The following is a 17,108-nucleotide window of genomic DNA, read 5'->3' on the forward strand; positions in this document are numbered from 1 at the left end:
GTTTTTCTGTTTGGGTTGTGGTTTTTGTTCGTTTGTTTTGTTTCTGTTCTTTTTGTCCTCACACTTTGGTGCCCAGTTCCCCAACACGAGTTGAAGTTGTCAGTGAATCTGCCTTTCCGATTCCCTCACCACTATTCCCCATTAACTTTTTAGTTAGGAATGTTCTAATAAATCAACGAGATAGCCACACATCACTAAATTATTATATAATGTAAGAGTAAACAAGCTCTACTCTGGAACCCAAGGGGCTATTTTATGGGTCAAAGACAAAGACTTGGTTTAGTAGTCACTTTTATTTGTCCATAGGAAGGTGTGTTCTGTTAAGAATACTTGGTGAAGAATAGGCTTTTCAGAATGAGCGTTCTAGTCCGAGCCCTATCATATTCTTACCCAGAGAGCTCGGTATCCATTTAGCCTTCCAAGAATGTGTGCAAATTTTGTAAATATTATAAGACATAATGTATGCAGAGAAACTCTTTGCAAAGTTCCTGATACCTTGTCCAAGCTCTATCTGTAATACGGATGCATTATTATCAAGGGTTTATATATATATATAATATATATATAATTTATTTGGGGGGGAAGAGAGTTAATTAGTTAATTAGTTTATGGGGTGAGGGGTAAAGGGAGAGAATCTTCAGACTCTATTTCACAACCCATGAGATCATGCCCAAAGTTGAAACTGGGAGTCAGATGCTCCGACTGAGCCACCCAGGCACCACTATATAATTTTTATGTCGGTTTCTCAGAGGCCTTTCACTGTCTATCCCTAGGTCATATGGCTGTGTTAGAAATAGTTATGCTTGGGTAAGTGAGCTATTGCTCTTATACATGTGTGTGTATGGTTCATGGTGCCATTTCCATAAAGACTTCTCATGGCCTTTCTTGCCCAGGGAGAGGTAGACGACTATAATTGTGTCATCAGTTACTGGTCTTCAGGTGACCTGAGTTTAAGCTTCATACGTGCCCAGGATTCAGTCTCCAGTCTCTTACCACATTGCCCATTTTCTCTCCCCCTCTCTTTTGTCTTTCAACTTCACTGACTTCAGTACTGAACAATTTTGTATCACTTGTATTTCCTGACTCTCTCTAACCATGTCCCTGGGGTCTCACTTTCCACCCCAAGATTTAATCAGGTACTTTGATAGACAAAACATTTCCCCTTCCACGAGTAATTACTGTGCCAGCCATTAGATTAATGTATATATTTTTTCCCTCTACAATTAGAATGGAAGTGTATACAGAATCCAGGGGGTTCCTAACTGCCTGAGTCACATTTAGAGATAGGTAGGGAACTCAGGGTTTTGCTAAGCATGTATTATTTGAGTTATTTGAGCTGACTCTTGAAGGATGAGATAACCAGGTGTCAGCCCTAGGTTTCTGCTCTCCCCAGTGCTATTTCAGGTCACAATAAAGTAGACCCAATTAGTTGAGCTCCCAGCATGCTCAGAGGGAACATTCACCACCCGTAAGAACCATTAGAGTTAATAGAAGTTGCAGAATTGGTGAAGGGCTTATGAAGAGTAAGGATGGGACATGTTACTGGACATTTGCTCTGAGTTGGAAAATAGTGTTATGTGTTCATTAGAACAGCATCAAAACAAAAGACCCTCCAGGAAGTCCTAGTAACCAAGATCATCAGTAATAAGAAAGCAGAACCGTCGTCCCTGGGCAGACATTCTGTTGTGTAAAAGTCTCATTTAGAAATATTGATGAATCGATCTATACCTTTAAAAAAAATGCTTAAAACACTGGTGGTTGTGCTTATGTAATTGGAAGGAGGAGGCAGGAAATTGAAAGGAAGCCATATTATTCATTCAGAAAGCACTGTTTGGATGAGGAAAACAAGGCCAAATCCATGGCAGAGAGGGTCCCAAGAGTTTTGCTCATAAAAGCACCAGACTGGGAGAAACATGTTTTATACTTGGAGGAGATATCAAAGTAAAGCGCAAAGGGCATAGCAGCTAAGGACTGCCATATTTCTGTGAGTCTGACATTGTATTCATATCTGCAAAAGCAGAAGGTTTGTATACTTCAGGTCCAGATTCTCTTTATATCCCTAGTCACTCACACTATAAACTTCTGGACCATCTTTGATTCCCCTTATTCTTCATCACTCCTACTCAATTAATTTAGTTTTATAACTTATCTGTCCTAAATATGTCTCAGTTCTCTTGAATTCACTCTTCCCTTAATGCTACTACCCTGGTACAAGCCCCATTTGTATTTTTGCCTGATTGTCCTGGCTAAGTCCTTAAACTTTGACTTGTATTCATATGCCTGAGGATCTTGCTCAATTCTGATTCGGTAGGTCTGGGATGAGGTCTGAGAGTCTGCATTTATTTATTTATTTATTTATTTATTTATTGTGAGAGAGAGAGGTGGGAGTACGGGCAGGAGGACTCAGTCTTCTGACCCTGAGATCATGACCTGAGCCAAAAGTAAGAGTCAGTTGGTTAATGGACTGAGCCACCCAGCTACCCCTAGGTTCTGCATTTTTCATAAGTTCCCAGGTGATGTCTACACTACTGGTAGAAGAACCACACTTACAATAGTAAGATTCAAGGCACAGAAGCAGCTCCTGCACACTCCACAGCCCACATTCCTACTCCACTTCAGACAGCCTCTGAAGGGTTTAGGGATTAAACTTTCTCTCTGTGGGCCCAGAAGATAAAACAAAAACCACTGGCTGGAAGTAGAGCAATATCTGGATATCTGGAAAGCAATTCTGACCTCAAAAACTGATAAACAGTAATATAAACTATCTTATAAAATGAGTACACCATCATTATAGATATTCAAATAGAGACCAAGCAGTATTTTCTAACATTTTACTCCGAACATTTCAAACATAAGGAAATGTAGTAAAAACTTTATAGGAAATACTGTATGCCTGTGTTCTAGATTCTACAATTAGCATTTTAGTACACTTGTTTTATAACATATCTACTCACCCCTCTATTTAATTGACAACATAGTGGGGTTTTTTCTATGCATTTCAAATTAAGTTGCAAAAATCAGTATGTTCTCCTATAAATTATTAGTCTATATACCATTTATTGGAGTTCAGTATTTGTTTGTTTGTTTATGGGGTGAAACTCACATGCAATGGATGCATAAATCTTAAATGTACCATTTGATGAGGTTTGACAAAGGCAAACTCCTATCAAGATATAAGACATTACCGGGGTGCCTGGGTGGCTCAGTGGGTTAAGCCTATGCCTTCGGCTCAGGTTGTAATCTCAGGGTCCTGAGATCAAGCCCCACATCTGGCTCTCTGCTCAGTGGGGAGTCTGCTTTCCTCTCTCTCTCTTTGCCTGCCTCTGCCTCCTTGTGATCTCTGTCAAATAAATAAAATCTAAAATCTAAAAAAAAAAAAAGATACAAAACATTATCATCTCATCAGAAAGTTTTCTCATGGTACTCCATAGTGAATCTCCATCCTATCATCCTAGAAACCACTACTCTTCTGAATTGTTTCCACCATAGTTTGTCTTTTCTAGACTTTCATATTAGCAGATTTATAAAGCGTCTATTCTTTTGTGTATAGCTGCTTTCATGCTGTGTAAATATTTGAGATTTACCTATGTTGCATGTTTCTGTAATCTGTTCTTTTTTGCTGTTTTTTAAATGGAGATATAATTGATAAACTATAAATTCACTTCTTTAAATTGTATAAATTAGTGTGTTTTACTATACTCACAAGGTTATATACCCATCACCACCATCTAGTTCCAGAACATTTTAACACTACCAAGAGAAATCCTGTATGTTTTAGCAGTCACTCTTCATTTCCTTTCCCTTCTGCCCCTAGCCTCTGGCAACCATTATTCTAGTCTGCTGTATTTCTATGGATTTACCTCTCCTGAACATTCCATATAGTATTAAGTAGTATGAACTGTCATAGTTTTTTCTTCCATTCTTCTGTTAATGTAAACCTGGAATGTTTCCAGTTTTTAGCTATTTTGAAAAAAAACTTCTGTGAATATTCATGTAAAAGTTGTTGTGTGGTCATGTGTTTTAATTTCTCTTGGGTCAATGCTAAAGAGTACAATTACTGGTTCATAATATCCACTTACATTTAATTCTATAAGAAACTATCACAAATATTTCCAAAGTGGTTGTACTATTTATAATTTTTTTTAAAGACTAATTTATTTATTTGGACTGGGGAGAGTGAGAGAGAGAATCTTTAGCAGACTCCCCACTGAGTGCAGAGCCCGACTCATGGCTCAGTCCCAGCACCCTGAGATCATGACCTGAGCCAAAAACAAGAGTCAGATGCTCAACTGACTGACCTACCCAGGTGCCCCAGTTGTACATTTTATATTCCCCATGAGCAATATATGAGAGTTCCAGTTGCTCCACATGCTCACCAACATGTAGTGTTGTCAATTTTTTCCTTAAATTTGGTCTACTCTAGTGGGTCCAAGCAATATTTAAAAGGAATATGGTATCATAGAATCCTGTACAAAGAAAAGCTTGAAAAAGAATGGGTCTACAGAACTCAGAGCTCCTAAGGATCCAGTGCAACTTACACACTTGCAAGTTATACAGTGTACCCCTGTATTAGTTTTTATATTGCTTCCCTGAACTACCAGAAACTGGATTAAAACAACACACATTTATTATCCCATGGTTCTCTAGGTCAGACATCTGTGTAGACTCAGCCGTTTCTCTGTTCCAGGTTTCAGGAAGCTGAAGTCAAGGTTTGGGCCATTATCAGGAGACTGTAAGGAAGAATTTCAGGTGTCAACCACCTTTAGTTCCTAGAGGCCTCTTTCTAGCCCTTGCACATGGCTGGACCATAGATCGAGCAACTGTTTTTGAGCAGTTTTTGTGCTTGAAATCTGCTTGACTTACCCTTCTGCCACATGTTTTCTGCTTCTAGCTGGAGAATGTTCTCAGCTTTTAAGGGCCCATGTCATTAAAAAGCCAGTTGGATAAACCAGGATAATCTCCCTATAATTGTAGCCACATCTGCAATGTCTCTTTTGCCACATAATATAACACAGTCACGTGATCCAGGGATTAGAACACAGACCTCTTTGGGGAACCCTTGTTCTGTCTACTATAGCTCCATTAGGTGACTAATGCCCAGCCCTCTAGCAGATGAAGAGGTTTGAAATTTTGGATTTCATTCTCTACTCTACTCCAGTTTTTCCTCCTCTATCAACATTTCATGAGCTCTGATTAGATGCTTCTGGCATTTTATGTAACTGGATCAAGAACAACTTAATGTGGAATATTTCAGTTTCACTTGGGGGCTATGAGTGCTACTTCATAGACTGATATAAGAATTCAGTCAATTAATTAATACGAGGGAAAACATGTGGATAGTGCCTGCCACAAAGTAACTGCTCTGGAGAAGCATAGTTGTCTCTGCTAATGAGCCTCCATGTGGGCAAGTCACCATTCTTCCTCAAGTTTCAATTTTCTCTCAGTTATGATGTGTCTGTTGACCATTCTTTGTGTGTACCACCATCATTTTTCCCTTTCCCTTCTGCTCTCTGAACCTAACAGACTGACTTGTGTGTGCTGTATCAGTCAGGTTCCTTGCCCCTTTATGAAAGAGACTGAAGAAAGGGAGATGGTGGAGATTGGGATTTTCATTCTTATGCTCCCTGTCAGACACATGTGAACAGTTGCTAGTCCTTCACCTGAGGACCACAGCCCCTGTCAGAGGTTGTCTCCTACAACAGTAGTCTGCTTTCTCAAGACTAGTAACGCTGTTCCTTCTTCTTGGCTCCTCAGGCCCAAGAGTGCTATTGCCAGCCTTGTGGTGGTTCTTTTCAGTGCCTCTGACTCTGATCATGCTTTTGTAAATCATCTTTTCATTGTAAATCATCTCTTCATTAACCTCTCTTAAGTTATCCTTTCTAAGTATGTAATGTTGATCCTTCCTGAAAAAATGGGGATGTACTGGGCCATTCTGTACTGGGCCATATCTATCTAAAATATTGTAATTCCTTGGTTCTCAAGATATATGAATTCTCTACTTCAACATTTATTCAGTGTTTTTTGTAGAAGTGCTGAAGAAGACGAAGAAGTGAAGACACAGTAAGAGCCTTGGAGATTTTCACTCTTCCAGTCATTCATTCAAAAATAACTGAGCACATGCCAAATGAGAGATTAATATCTTAGCCAGCTCTTTAGACTTTTTATCACCTCCTTAATACAACCACCTCTCTTTTCCTAAGAAAAGTTATGTCAAGGAAAAAGAGACATGTGATGAATATTTATTATCTGCTGGGTGCATTAAACACATTTCTCTCTAGTGCTTCCAGGACTCTTAAAGAGATCACCTCTTTTTGCCAGATGAGGAAGTTGAGGCCCATAGAGATAATTATTAGAATTCAGATTCAGATCTTTTTCACTCAGTCTCAACCTTTCCTTTAACCAGGTTGTCTTTAGGGCCTTAGCTGTTAGGATGAGGATTCAGTAACCCTTGTCTTAAATTCATCATTGATCTACAAAATCAGCATGGAACCAGGCATGTGGAAGCAGTCAAGATGGTTTGGATAAGTGAATGATTAACATGATAGACGAATGAATTAAATTTTGTAGGTGGGTTTCACTTTCATAAAGAAGTCAGGAGCAGACACAGGTCGATACAAAAGGCAGCCAGAATAGGGATAGGATGTTGGCTGGAACTCCTGGGTGAGAGTGTCTCCAGAAAGATGAGGCACTTGGTGCAAGCAGGATTTGACAAACCTCTACTGCCACTCTGTAAGCCTTTCTTGCTGCCAGGCACAGAATAGTCCCATGAGGGGTTACCCACATTTCAGCATTGTTCAGGACTATATCTCTTGTCAGGTGGATTGTCAGGGACTATGCTTGTCCTTATAAGGCTACGGAGAGAATGTCAGGACAAGGCGCAGTTCTCAACTAGAACAACAGTATGGCAGAGCAGAATCTGTCTTCACCCCAGAAATGGAAGGACGTTTTCAGAGATAATGTTTCTCCCTTCTGTAGTGGTGGCCATATTATTAACATGTATTATGTCTTCCATAGATTATTTTATTTCAGTTTCAGAACTGCTGTATGAGGCAGGTATTATTAATTCCACTTACACACTGAAAAATGAGACTCAAAGTTCACATGATTCAGGGTCACAGAATGGATAAGTAGCTGAGCTGGTACTGAAGAGCAGGCATGTCTGACCTCAGATCCTGTCTACCCTCTATCAGAAATTATAAGCAGTACTAGTTAGCTTCTGTCTAGTGTTTTAGGAGATGTACTATGTTCTGCCGCTTTCTTTGGAAATTTTTATATGAATTTAATTCCCTTTCTAGACTGTCAAAACTTTGGTAACTGATTCATCTAAGATGTAATTCCTCACTGTTTTCTTTCCCATTATTTTCATTTAAATTTATGTGTTGTGGCCACCCTCCCCTCCCCGAATTTCCACAGTGCATTTGAGTTGCATAGTGTATTAGGTAGAGCTCTGCATTTCAGGTTGGGAAGTAGGTGCCATAGCGTCAATCCATAATTTACCCATATAACCTTGGGTGAATAATTTCAATGATCTGAGTATGAGTTTAACCCCACATTGATTGGGGGTAATTATCCCTGTCCAAACTAGTTCAAGGGACTTTGCAGCATCAAATTAGATAATAGATGTTAAAGTGATATTTAAACTAAGTACAATAAAAAATCTTGGTAGGTAATTGATGTGATTTTATCATTCAATGTAGTATGTGTGTGTGTTTGTTTAGTTTTCTCTCTCCATCTGTAAACTATCCTATGGATTAGGAAAAGTTTGCTTATCCCAGATTTGTAGATTGTTTTCTTCATTCTTTCTTTCCTCCCTTTTCTTCCTTTGCATTTTCTTCTCTCGCTTCTTCCTTCTCTCAGCTTCTTCATCAAACCCCCTTTTAGGTCTTACCATAGACTTTGCACTGTGACACAGCATACACGGCCAAATAAGGCACAGTCCCAGCCATAAAGAAGCCTATCCCTGAGCACAAGGTAACAGATAACAGATAACATGATAGCAGATAACATGATGGGATCAAGGGAGGAAAAGTGGGTTCACTGAGATCCACGGCAAGGTGACCACAGAGACAAGCTGGAAACCTCAATTTCCCATGCCAACACAGTATTCTTTATACCCTTTAAAAGCTTCCTCTGGGAGAAAAATACCACTTTTAAGCCAGTATTTTCAAGAATGGAATCTGGTTTAAAGGAGAAGGAAGCCAATGAGTGTTCATTGACTATGTGTACATCATGCTATCTCTTCATGTTCCCACAAGTACCCTTATTCCATAGGTAAGGACAGAAAGTCCAGAAAGATGAAGTACTCAGGTCATAGAACTAGAAAATGGTGGAGTTCTGTTCCCACTCTAGGCCAGTTGAACTTCAATATATTAAGGCAGAGGCATCTTGATGCAATATAGAATTAAATGAAAGCAACAGGCTAGATTGTATAGACTAGTAGGGTTTGTCCTTCATAGTCTTAGGGGCTCAAGCACTCTATGCCTGCTCCTTTAATACCACCATGGATGACTGTGAATGTGGCCATGTTGGCCACTGTTTCCCTTCTCCAGAGCTATTCCATTTGGTGCCTGTCTGGGGATGCGATTATATAGACCTGTTGATGGCCTTTGCAATTGTCTAAAGTCTTCCTTCAAGTTGAACAGAAACCCATTCCAACTCAAGGGAGCAGCCTATGGAAAATTCCTGACACTGTATGTTCTCATAATTTTTGGAACACTGTAAATATTTGAGTCAGTAGATCTTAATCCATAAACACAGCTGTACTTAAAAAACCCTGATGGGGAGTTATTCTAATTTAAACAATTGGGTAACAAAACAAATCAATGTTAATCATTTTCGTTTTCTAAGGACAATGGACTCAGACTTCTCATAAAACTGACATGATGAGCTTCACAATTGCATCCACAAATAAACTTACAAATGCTAAGATAAACCATTCTCAACTTTTTAAGAACATTGTAAAAAGAAAGTGAGGTGGGGGAGGGCCAGGAAAAAGAAGAAAAACAAAACAGTTTTGAGCAAGACCAAGACTCTTATAGCCATAATGCACACGAGGCCTCCAAAGATAAACATTAAGGAAGAAAACCCTCTCTGGGTTTCTCGTTTCTCTGTTTAAATTATGTTATGAATTACCATTATTTGGGGATTATTCTTGTATCTTTCAGAACTAGCTTCAGCTCTCTTCTCTTTACTGCAATTTACAGAAAGGACTCAGAATAACCAGTTCATTCCCACAAGAGTTATTGAGCTCTTGTGTGTCAAGGCACTTGGCTAGGCACTGGGGATAATGTAAGGAATGAGATGTAGCTCCTGTCCTCTATGGGATTGTAGTACAAAATCAGAAACAAGAAATTGCCACAGATGAATTTTTTAAGTAAGTGAATAATCCAACACTGTATAAGAAAGAAAAAGACATTGGAGGACATTTCCAGCTGAAAAGTTGGGGGTAGTGTTTGGGGGGTAAGGTTGGATAATACTTGGAGTCTTCATGGAAGAAGAGACATTTGAGCTGAGGATGTAAAGGAGCTGAGTTAGAGGCAGGGGGCAGGGAGAAATCCAGGCAGAGAGAACTGTTTGATAAAAAAAAAAAAAAAAAAAAAAAAAAAAAAAAAAAAAAAGCAGGTGTAAGAAACAAAGGCCATAATTTGGTTAAAGTTTAGGTTCATTTCTGCGTTTTCTTTTTTGTTCTATCGATCCATGTTCCTATTATTTTGGCTCAAGTTTAGGGAAAGGAAAGAAGAGTTGGCAGGGCAAAATATAAATAGTTGCGAAGAGTCTGGGATTTCAGGCCTGGGAAGCTTTACAACCTCCTCCAAAGCACAGACTAATTTTGGTAAAGACCAGAGTGGGGTGTGGAAAGATTCACCAGGCAAAGTGGAGCAATAGATTGAGAGCAAAAACACAAAGTGCAGAGACTAGGGAAAGGTCATGAGACACTGGATTGTGACAACCGCAAATAGATAGAGAGGAAAACAAATGGGGTGAGAGGTATTCAGAGGGTAAAATCAGAATGATTTGCTAAGGGGTTGGATACAAGGAAACCCAGGTTTTATAGACCTAATGGAGACAAAATATTTCAACTGAAAGAGGCCATTAGAATTAGGGCATTTAGTGTTGAAATTCAGTCTGAGGCATTATTGGGTTCCAAGTTGCTCTTTTTCTGCATATAAATGACAAGACCTGATGTTTCTCTGGGCTTTTAATGAAGGTCCTTTTGCTTCCTTCTACTCTCCCCCATTGTGTATATAAAAAAATATATATAAAATACATATAATTATATATGATAATATGTTTATAATTATTAGTGATATTGTCATTAATTTGACAGTCTGCTTGGAGAATCTTTGTTGTGATTCTCTTATCTTACAATTTATGATACTCTTATATTTCATGTCACAGTCAGTGATCATCTAAATCTAAAAGCATGGGAGGAAGACAAAGATTACAACTTTTACTCAGTACCTACTAGGAATCAGGTGCTTTTCATGCAATACCTTTTGGGAGGTAAATGCCCCATTTAAGAGATGAGAGAACTGAGGTGTAGTTACGTTCCTGTTCCTTGTAAGACCTCTGTTACAGCAGAGAAATCTTTGTGTGAGGAGTGAATGAAAAGCAGCGCTTAGTGGATTTTTCTCCGTCAACAGATGCCTCTCACAGGTCATTTAACTTTGCATTTATTAAGAAGCTATTATCTGAGGGATGTACTAAACACAGAATGCCTAAAAACAACTACCGCTCCAGATTGGAGTCTAACATCCTTTACCTAGCCTGTATGTCTTCTGTGTCCTACACCTTGCCTAGCTGTCCTCCGGCAATGCTTACCACTCTCTCTTACCACTCTTGTAGAACTATCTACAACCACAGCTGATGTTCCCCCAATTTTCTCTTTATTTGTTGGGCATACCCATTGCTTTTTGACTCTTCCTAGAATGCATTTTTATCTTTTTTGTATGGGTAAAATCTACTTATTCTTCATCTCTCATCTAAATGTGACTACAAAAAAAGCCATTGTGGTCGCCCAACCAGGTTAGATTTCCAAATAAAATTTTATCTGTGCTTCTAATTCACAATGCTTGGAATGCTTCTAATTTTTGTAGTTGTTCATTATTATATGATACCCTCTTCCTAAGATAAACTCATTGAAAATACCAAACTGTGGCTGGCTGACTTGCTTTCCTCCCTCTTTACCTCCCTCCCTCCCTGCCTTCCTTCCTATACTGGTGGTATAATAGAGTCACAGAAATACTCACTGAGTATCTTAGTGACAGATTCAGTACAAAGTTTGACTATGGGCAGAATACTGAGGCAGGGTTTTGGTGGGTGGTAGCAAGATGAGGAACCAGTAAAGTTTCCTAGAAGAAAATGTTGACGTTAGATGGAGAAACATGGACAGGGAAGCTATAAGCACAACTGATTGAGCTATTAATAGCTGCAACATTGAATAAGACTCAAAATCAGTATGAGACATTGTGTGTAGATTTGTGTTTCCTTCATTCCGTATATGTTTTAGAATCAAATCCGAGCCATCTGTCTCTACTTTTGCTGAATTTTCTACTATCTTCTGTAGTTTTTAATATTCTAATAGGGATATAGAAATGAAGGAGCACTACATGGTAGATCAGGTGTTCATAGTTAATCTAGAGTAGGCAATTAAGTCTTAACTTAAGCCTCAGTTGGGACTTCAGGGTCCGGAAGAATGGGCACATCAGAAAGAGTAAGTGCAAAAGGAGGAGGGTATGCATGACTCAGAATTTACAAAAGGAGGAGGGGTGGGGTGATGTCAGAATTTCATGACCTGCCCAGCAGAATGTCTCAGAAACCTAACTAGAGGATCTGTGGCCAACCCACACTCCCTGTTTAATTCCCAGAAGTCCCAGTTCTGAACTCATTTCAATTTGTGGCAGCTTTGTCCCTTTTCCCATAGACCAGGCTGTGCTTCACCTGAGGAAGAAAACCATTCAGAAGCTACAAACCATTTCATCCCTCAAATATACAACTAATCCATGTCGTTCAAGCCCAAACATTTCTTACCTCTGCAACTAATGGGACTCTCCAAATCTACCTCTGCCCTCTGGTGTAACCATCTTTCATTTCTCTGCTTCATTGCTTCTCCATCTGTGTCAATCATATTAGAAGACTTTACCCTTTCTCCCTAGTTATGGACTCAGAACTCTTTTTTGGCTACTGAGCTACAGTCTGGGGGACTAAGTGATGCCTCCATGTTCATTCTGAGACAGCACATTAAATTCACACTGTGTTAATGGGATGGATTCAAGTGAATAAAAATTAAAAAATCATATGTTATCAAGTTTAGTTTTGGGGTTTTGGGAAAAACGATCATTCTTACTACCTCTTAAGTATTTTTCTGGGGTTCTTTGCTCATTTTCTTTTGGTCTTTTTGGTGAATACAGGTCTGTATCAGATGCTAAAAAACAAAATGAAACAAAACAAAACCAAAAACTGTGCAATAGGAAAAATCTAAACATAATACTGCCATCCAGAAGGGAAAATGGGTCTCTGTAGCACAATGACTGTAGTTCAAAAGTAAAGGCAAGGTTTGGGCCATTCTAAACCTTTTGTCTTCAGTCTCCTTTTACTTTTTTCCCCACTTGTATAATATGAGAGTTGAATTTAAATTCACTCAGTACTTGTATCCAACATTTCTATCCTTTCTAGCACTTACCAATCAATCTTTTTTCTTTCTTTCTTTCTTTTTTCTTTTTTTTTTCCAATCAGGTAATCTTGAACAAATTACTTAATTTTTTCATGTTGAGGTTACTTCATACATAAAACAAATTATGTGTTTGTGTATGATCTATGTATGTATTGTACATATATATGTATAAAATGTGTAGATATGATAAATGATGTAGCACATGGGAGATGTTTAGTGCTCTTGACAATTAGGAAAGGCTAGTTCTTGCTGGGTTAGTGATGTGGTGGTTAATGGTGATGGTAGTGCGGGATACTGGTTGCTTAGTTTTGTTGTTGGGTTTGATGAGGGCAGCAGTCATAATGTTAGTGCAGATTTTATTGCTGATGGTGATCACAGGAGCACATTGAGCTTTGGTATTGGTAGTGATAGTGAGGTAATGATGGTGACAAGGAGGTGATAATGATATTGGTGATGGCGTCATCCACAAAAGGAGAAGGAATCAACTCATAAGAGTTAACCTCCCATCACAGTCCACAATTCTGCTTGCTCTGCCACAAGATTGAAACTCACAGAATATTTAAAAATATTCCACAAAACCCCCTTCTCACTCCTCCAGAAGAAATAAATTAGATGTCCAAGAAGTTGTGAAAATAGTTGAAGGTCCTTTGAATAAATGAATATCTATTGAATGAGGAATTTCAGCATTGGTTCCATAAATTGCAAACCAGCTCTGAGTTGGGGTATTTTTTATTATGTTATGTTAATCACAATACAGTACATCATTTGTTTTTGATGTAGTGTTCCATGATCCATTGTTTGCGTATAACAGCTAGTGTTCCATGCAATCCATGCCCTCCTTAATACCGTCATTGGGTTCACCCGTCCCCTCACCCCCATTCCCCTCTGAAATCCTTAGTTTGTTTCCCCAGTCCATAGTCTCTCATGGTTCATCTCCCTCTCTAATCCCCCCCTTCAATTTTTCTCTTCCTTCTCCTAATGTCCTCCATGCTATTCCTTATATTCCACAAATAAGTGAAACTATGATAATTGTTTGACTTATTTCACTTAGCTTAATCTCCTCCAGTTCCATTCACGTTGATGCAAATGTTGGGAATTCATCCTTTCTGATGGCTGAGCAATATTCCATTGTATATATGGACCACATCTTCTTTACCCATCCATCTGTTGAAGGGCATCTTTGTTCCTTCCACAGTTTGGCTATTGTGGATATTGCTGCTATGAACATTGGAGTGCATGTGCCCCTTCTTTTCACTACATCTGTATCTTTGGTGTAAATACTCTGTAGTGCAATTGCTGGGTCATAGGGTACCTCTATTTTTAACCTTCTGAGGAACTGCCACACTGTTTTCCAAAGTGGCTCTACCAACTTGCATTCCCACCATCAGTGTAAGAGGGTTCCCATTTCTCCACATCCTCTCCAACATTTGTTGAGTTGGGGTCTTAAGACATCTGCAAAATTAATAGAGAAAGCACTAATGAGAATAAACCCCTTTATTAATCTGCTTTTCACGATTAAGGGCATTCTAAGCAAAATCAATAGCATGTGCAATAGCACAGAAAGATGCAATGATATGTGCTATTGTCAGAAAGGTGAGGAACTTAGAGGTGGAATCACAAAACAGATGGAGGACTAGTAGATGGGAATGAAGAAGCTGATTGTGGCCAAATCATGAAGTCAAGCTAAGAATTGGTGCTCCTTGGCTTGAGCAAGCAGGAGCCTTCGTAGGGGAGTAATCTGATCTTCACATTATCAGAACATTATTTCATCTGCCAAGTGGAAAAGGACTTATTTGGGGGGAGGGCAGTGGGGATGGAACTGGCAAGAACAAGACCAAAATATAGTGGTTTCAAGGAGAAGTGAAGGACCCCAAACTGGGTAGAAGCCATGAGGATCCTGTGACTGTTAGACTTTGGAAACAGGATGAAGGTGGAAGAGAGTTTGAGACATGAGAGAAAAAGAGGAACCAAGAAATAATTCCTATTTGTATTTTGGGCAGCTGCTTCAATTAATGAAGAAAACATTGAGCAGTGTGATGCAAGATATCTAGCAGCAAACCCACAAGGGCTCCTTATGGGAAAAGCTGAACCCTTTGAGCAACAAAATAGAAAATGATAGTATTGGATTAGAATCCACAGAATAAAATAAATATCCATGAGCTCATGAGGATATAAAAGATATTTGATTGTATAGATAGAAGGGAATGAATGGACAGTCCTTCCTTACAATGGAATTCACATTAATACAAATGGAATGGAAGAAATTGAAATTGAACAGTAAGCGCACAGCACAGGGATGCTTGCTGCATGCAAGTTTTACTAATGAATGTTAAAATCAGTCAGTGAACGTCTGGAGAGAGACAGGATAGACAGAGTCTCAGAGATGTAGTTCCCAAGATACTTGCCAACTACGGGCCAGAGGGTAGAGCAGCTTTGTAGTGGGGCACCCAGCAGAAACCACCTTCTCACATCACAAGCTGTAAGCCACACAGATAGCATAAACCTGATGATAAGATGCACTGAAGAGGATATAGCATCATTTCAGTGACATTCAAGCCCCAAATGTACTACCCTCAGTCTGATCATGTGAAAACTAGACAAACAGGAACTGAGGGACTTTCCACAAAATAACTGACCAGTACTCTTCAGAGGTGTCAAAGTCATGAAAGACAAAGACTAAAGATCTGTTACACTCTTAGGAGCTAAAATGAAATAATGACTAACTGTAATGTGGGATCTTGATGGAAGTCTGGAACAGGAAAAAATTTTGAGTGGAAAACTGGTGACATTTCAGTTCAGTAAAGCCTTCAGTTTGGTTATTAGTGTTGTACCAGTGTTGATTTTCTGGTTCTTTTTTTTTTTTTAAATATTTTATTTATTTATTTGACAGACAAAGATTACAAGTAGGCAGAGAGGCAGGCGGAGAGGGAGGAGGAAGCAGACTCCCCGCTGAGCAGAGAGCCCGATGCGGGGCTCGATCCCAGGACCCTGGGATCATGACCTGAGCCGAAAGCAGAGGCTCTAACCCACCGAGCCACCCAGGCGCCCCGATTTTCTGGTTCTGATGGTTGTGCTGTAGGTATATTGGATATTAACTTTGGGGAAGGTTGCCTAGAGGATATATGGAAACTGTGTTCTAGTTTTGCAACTTTTTAGTAGGTTTAAAAGTAGTTCAAAGTAAAAGGGTTTTTTGTTGTTGTTTGTTTTTGTTTTTGTTTTGTTTTATTTTGTTTTTTAAACATCTGAAAGCAAAATAGCTGTTCACTCAGGATCATTTTCTTGGTGATCACAGCTTTGTAATAAAGCTTGAAATCAGGTAAGGTGATGCCGCCAGCTTTATTTTTGTTTTTCAACATTTCCTTAGCGATTCAGGGTCTCTTCTGATTCCATACAAATTTTAGGATTATTTGTTCCAGCTCTTTGAAGAATGCCGGTGGAATTTTGATCGGAATGGCATTAAAAGTATAGATTGCTCTAGGCAGTATAGACATTTTAACAATGTTTATTCTTCCGATCCAAGAGCATGGAATGGTCTTCCATCTATTTGTGTCTTCTTCAATTTCTTTCATGAGTGTTCTGTAGTTCCTCAAGTACAGATCCTTTACCTCTTTAGTTAGGTTTATTCCCAGGAGATAGGCATCCTGGTTCCAGTACTTGCACTTAAGCTCATTTCTTGTGAGATTTGGGGCACACCACTCATCTGTGTTCCTCCTTTTCTCTCAGTAATGGGATGATGATATTTTATTTTATTTTATTTATTGTATTTTGAGAGAGAGAGAGAGATCATGCAAGCAAGGAAAGAAGCAGAGGGAGAGAATCTCAAGCAGACTCCATACTGAACATGGAGCCTGATGCAGGGCTCAATTTCAGAACCCTGAGATTTTGAGCCAAAATCAAGAGTTGGACATTCAACTGACTGAGCCACTCAGGTGCCCTCACCTTTGTATGATACTTTATTTTACCTGTCTACAAGTAGCTGGCTGGCCAGCTGGTCTGTGCAGGTTATCTCTCCCTGCTTCCCTGAGGAAACTGCGCAGTACCATTTGGTTTGAGATAATATTGAATTCAAGTCTAGGACTCTATTTATTGGTTATCTGGGAGGCCTTGGGCATGTTATCTAATCACTCTAAGGTTTTTCACCCAATCTGTATAAAGAAGCTAATAATAGTATTTAATTCACAGGGTTGCTGTGAGGATTAAGTGAGATAACAAATAGAGAATGCTTAGCCCTGTGCCTTCTACGTGGAGAATGCTTAAAATAGCAATTATTAATATTTTCCAAATTTTATGCCCCTAAAAGTAGTTAAGGAAAGCAGCACTGAATCACGCTGATGCACAGGGACTCTGAAATGGTAATTTTGTCAAAATCTGTTTGAAGAAGGCAGCTTGCCTGTAGTCAGTCACTGGTGATGGAGTGAGGTTTCGGGGTGGAGGG

The sequence above is a fragment of the Neovison vison genome, chromosome 9 (genome assembly GCF_020171115.1).
Source record: "Neovison vison isolate M4711 chromosome 9, ASM_NN_V1, whole genome shotgun sequence".
In the NCBI taxonomy this organism is placed as follows: Eukaryota; Metazoa; Chordata; class Mammalia; order Carnivora; family Mustelidae; genus Neogale; species Neogale vison.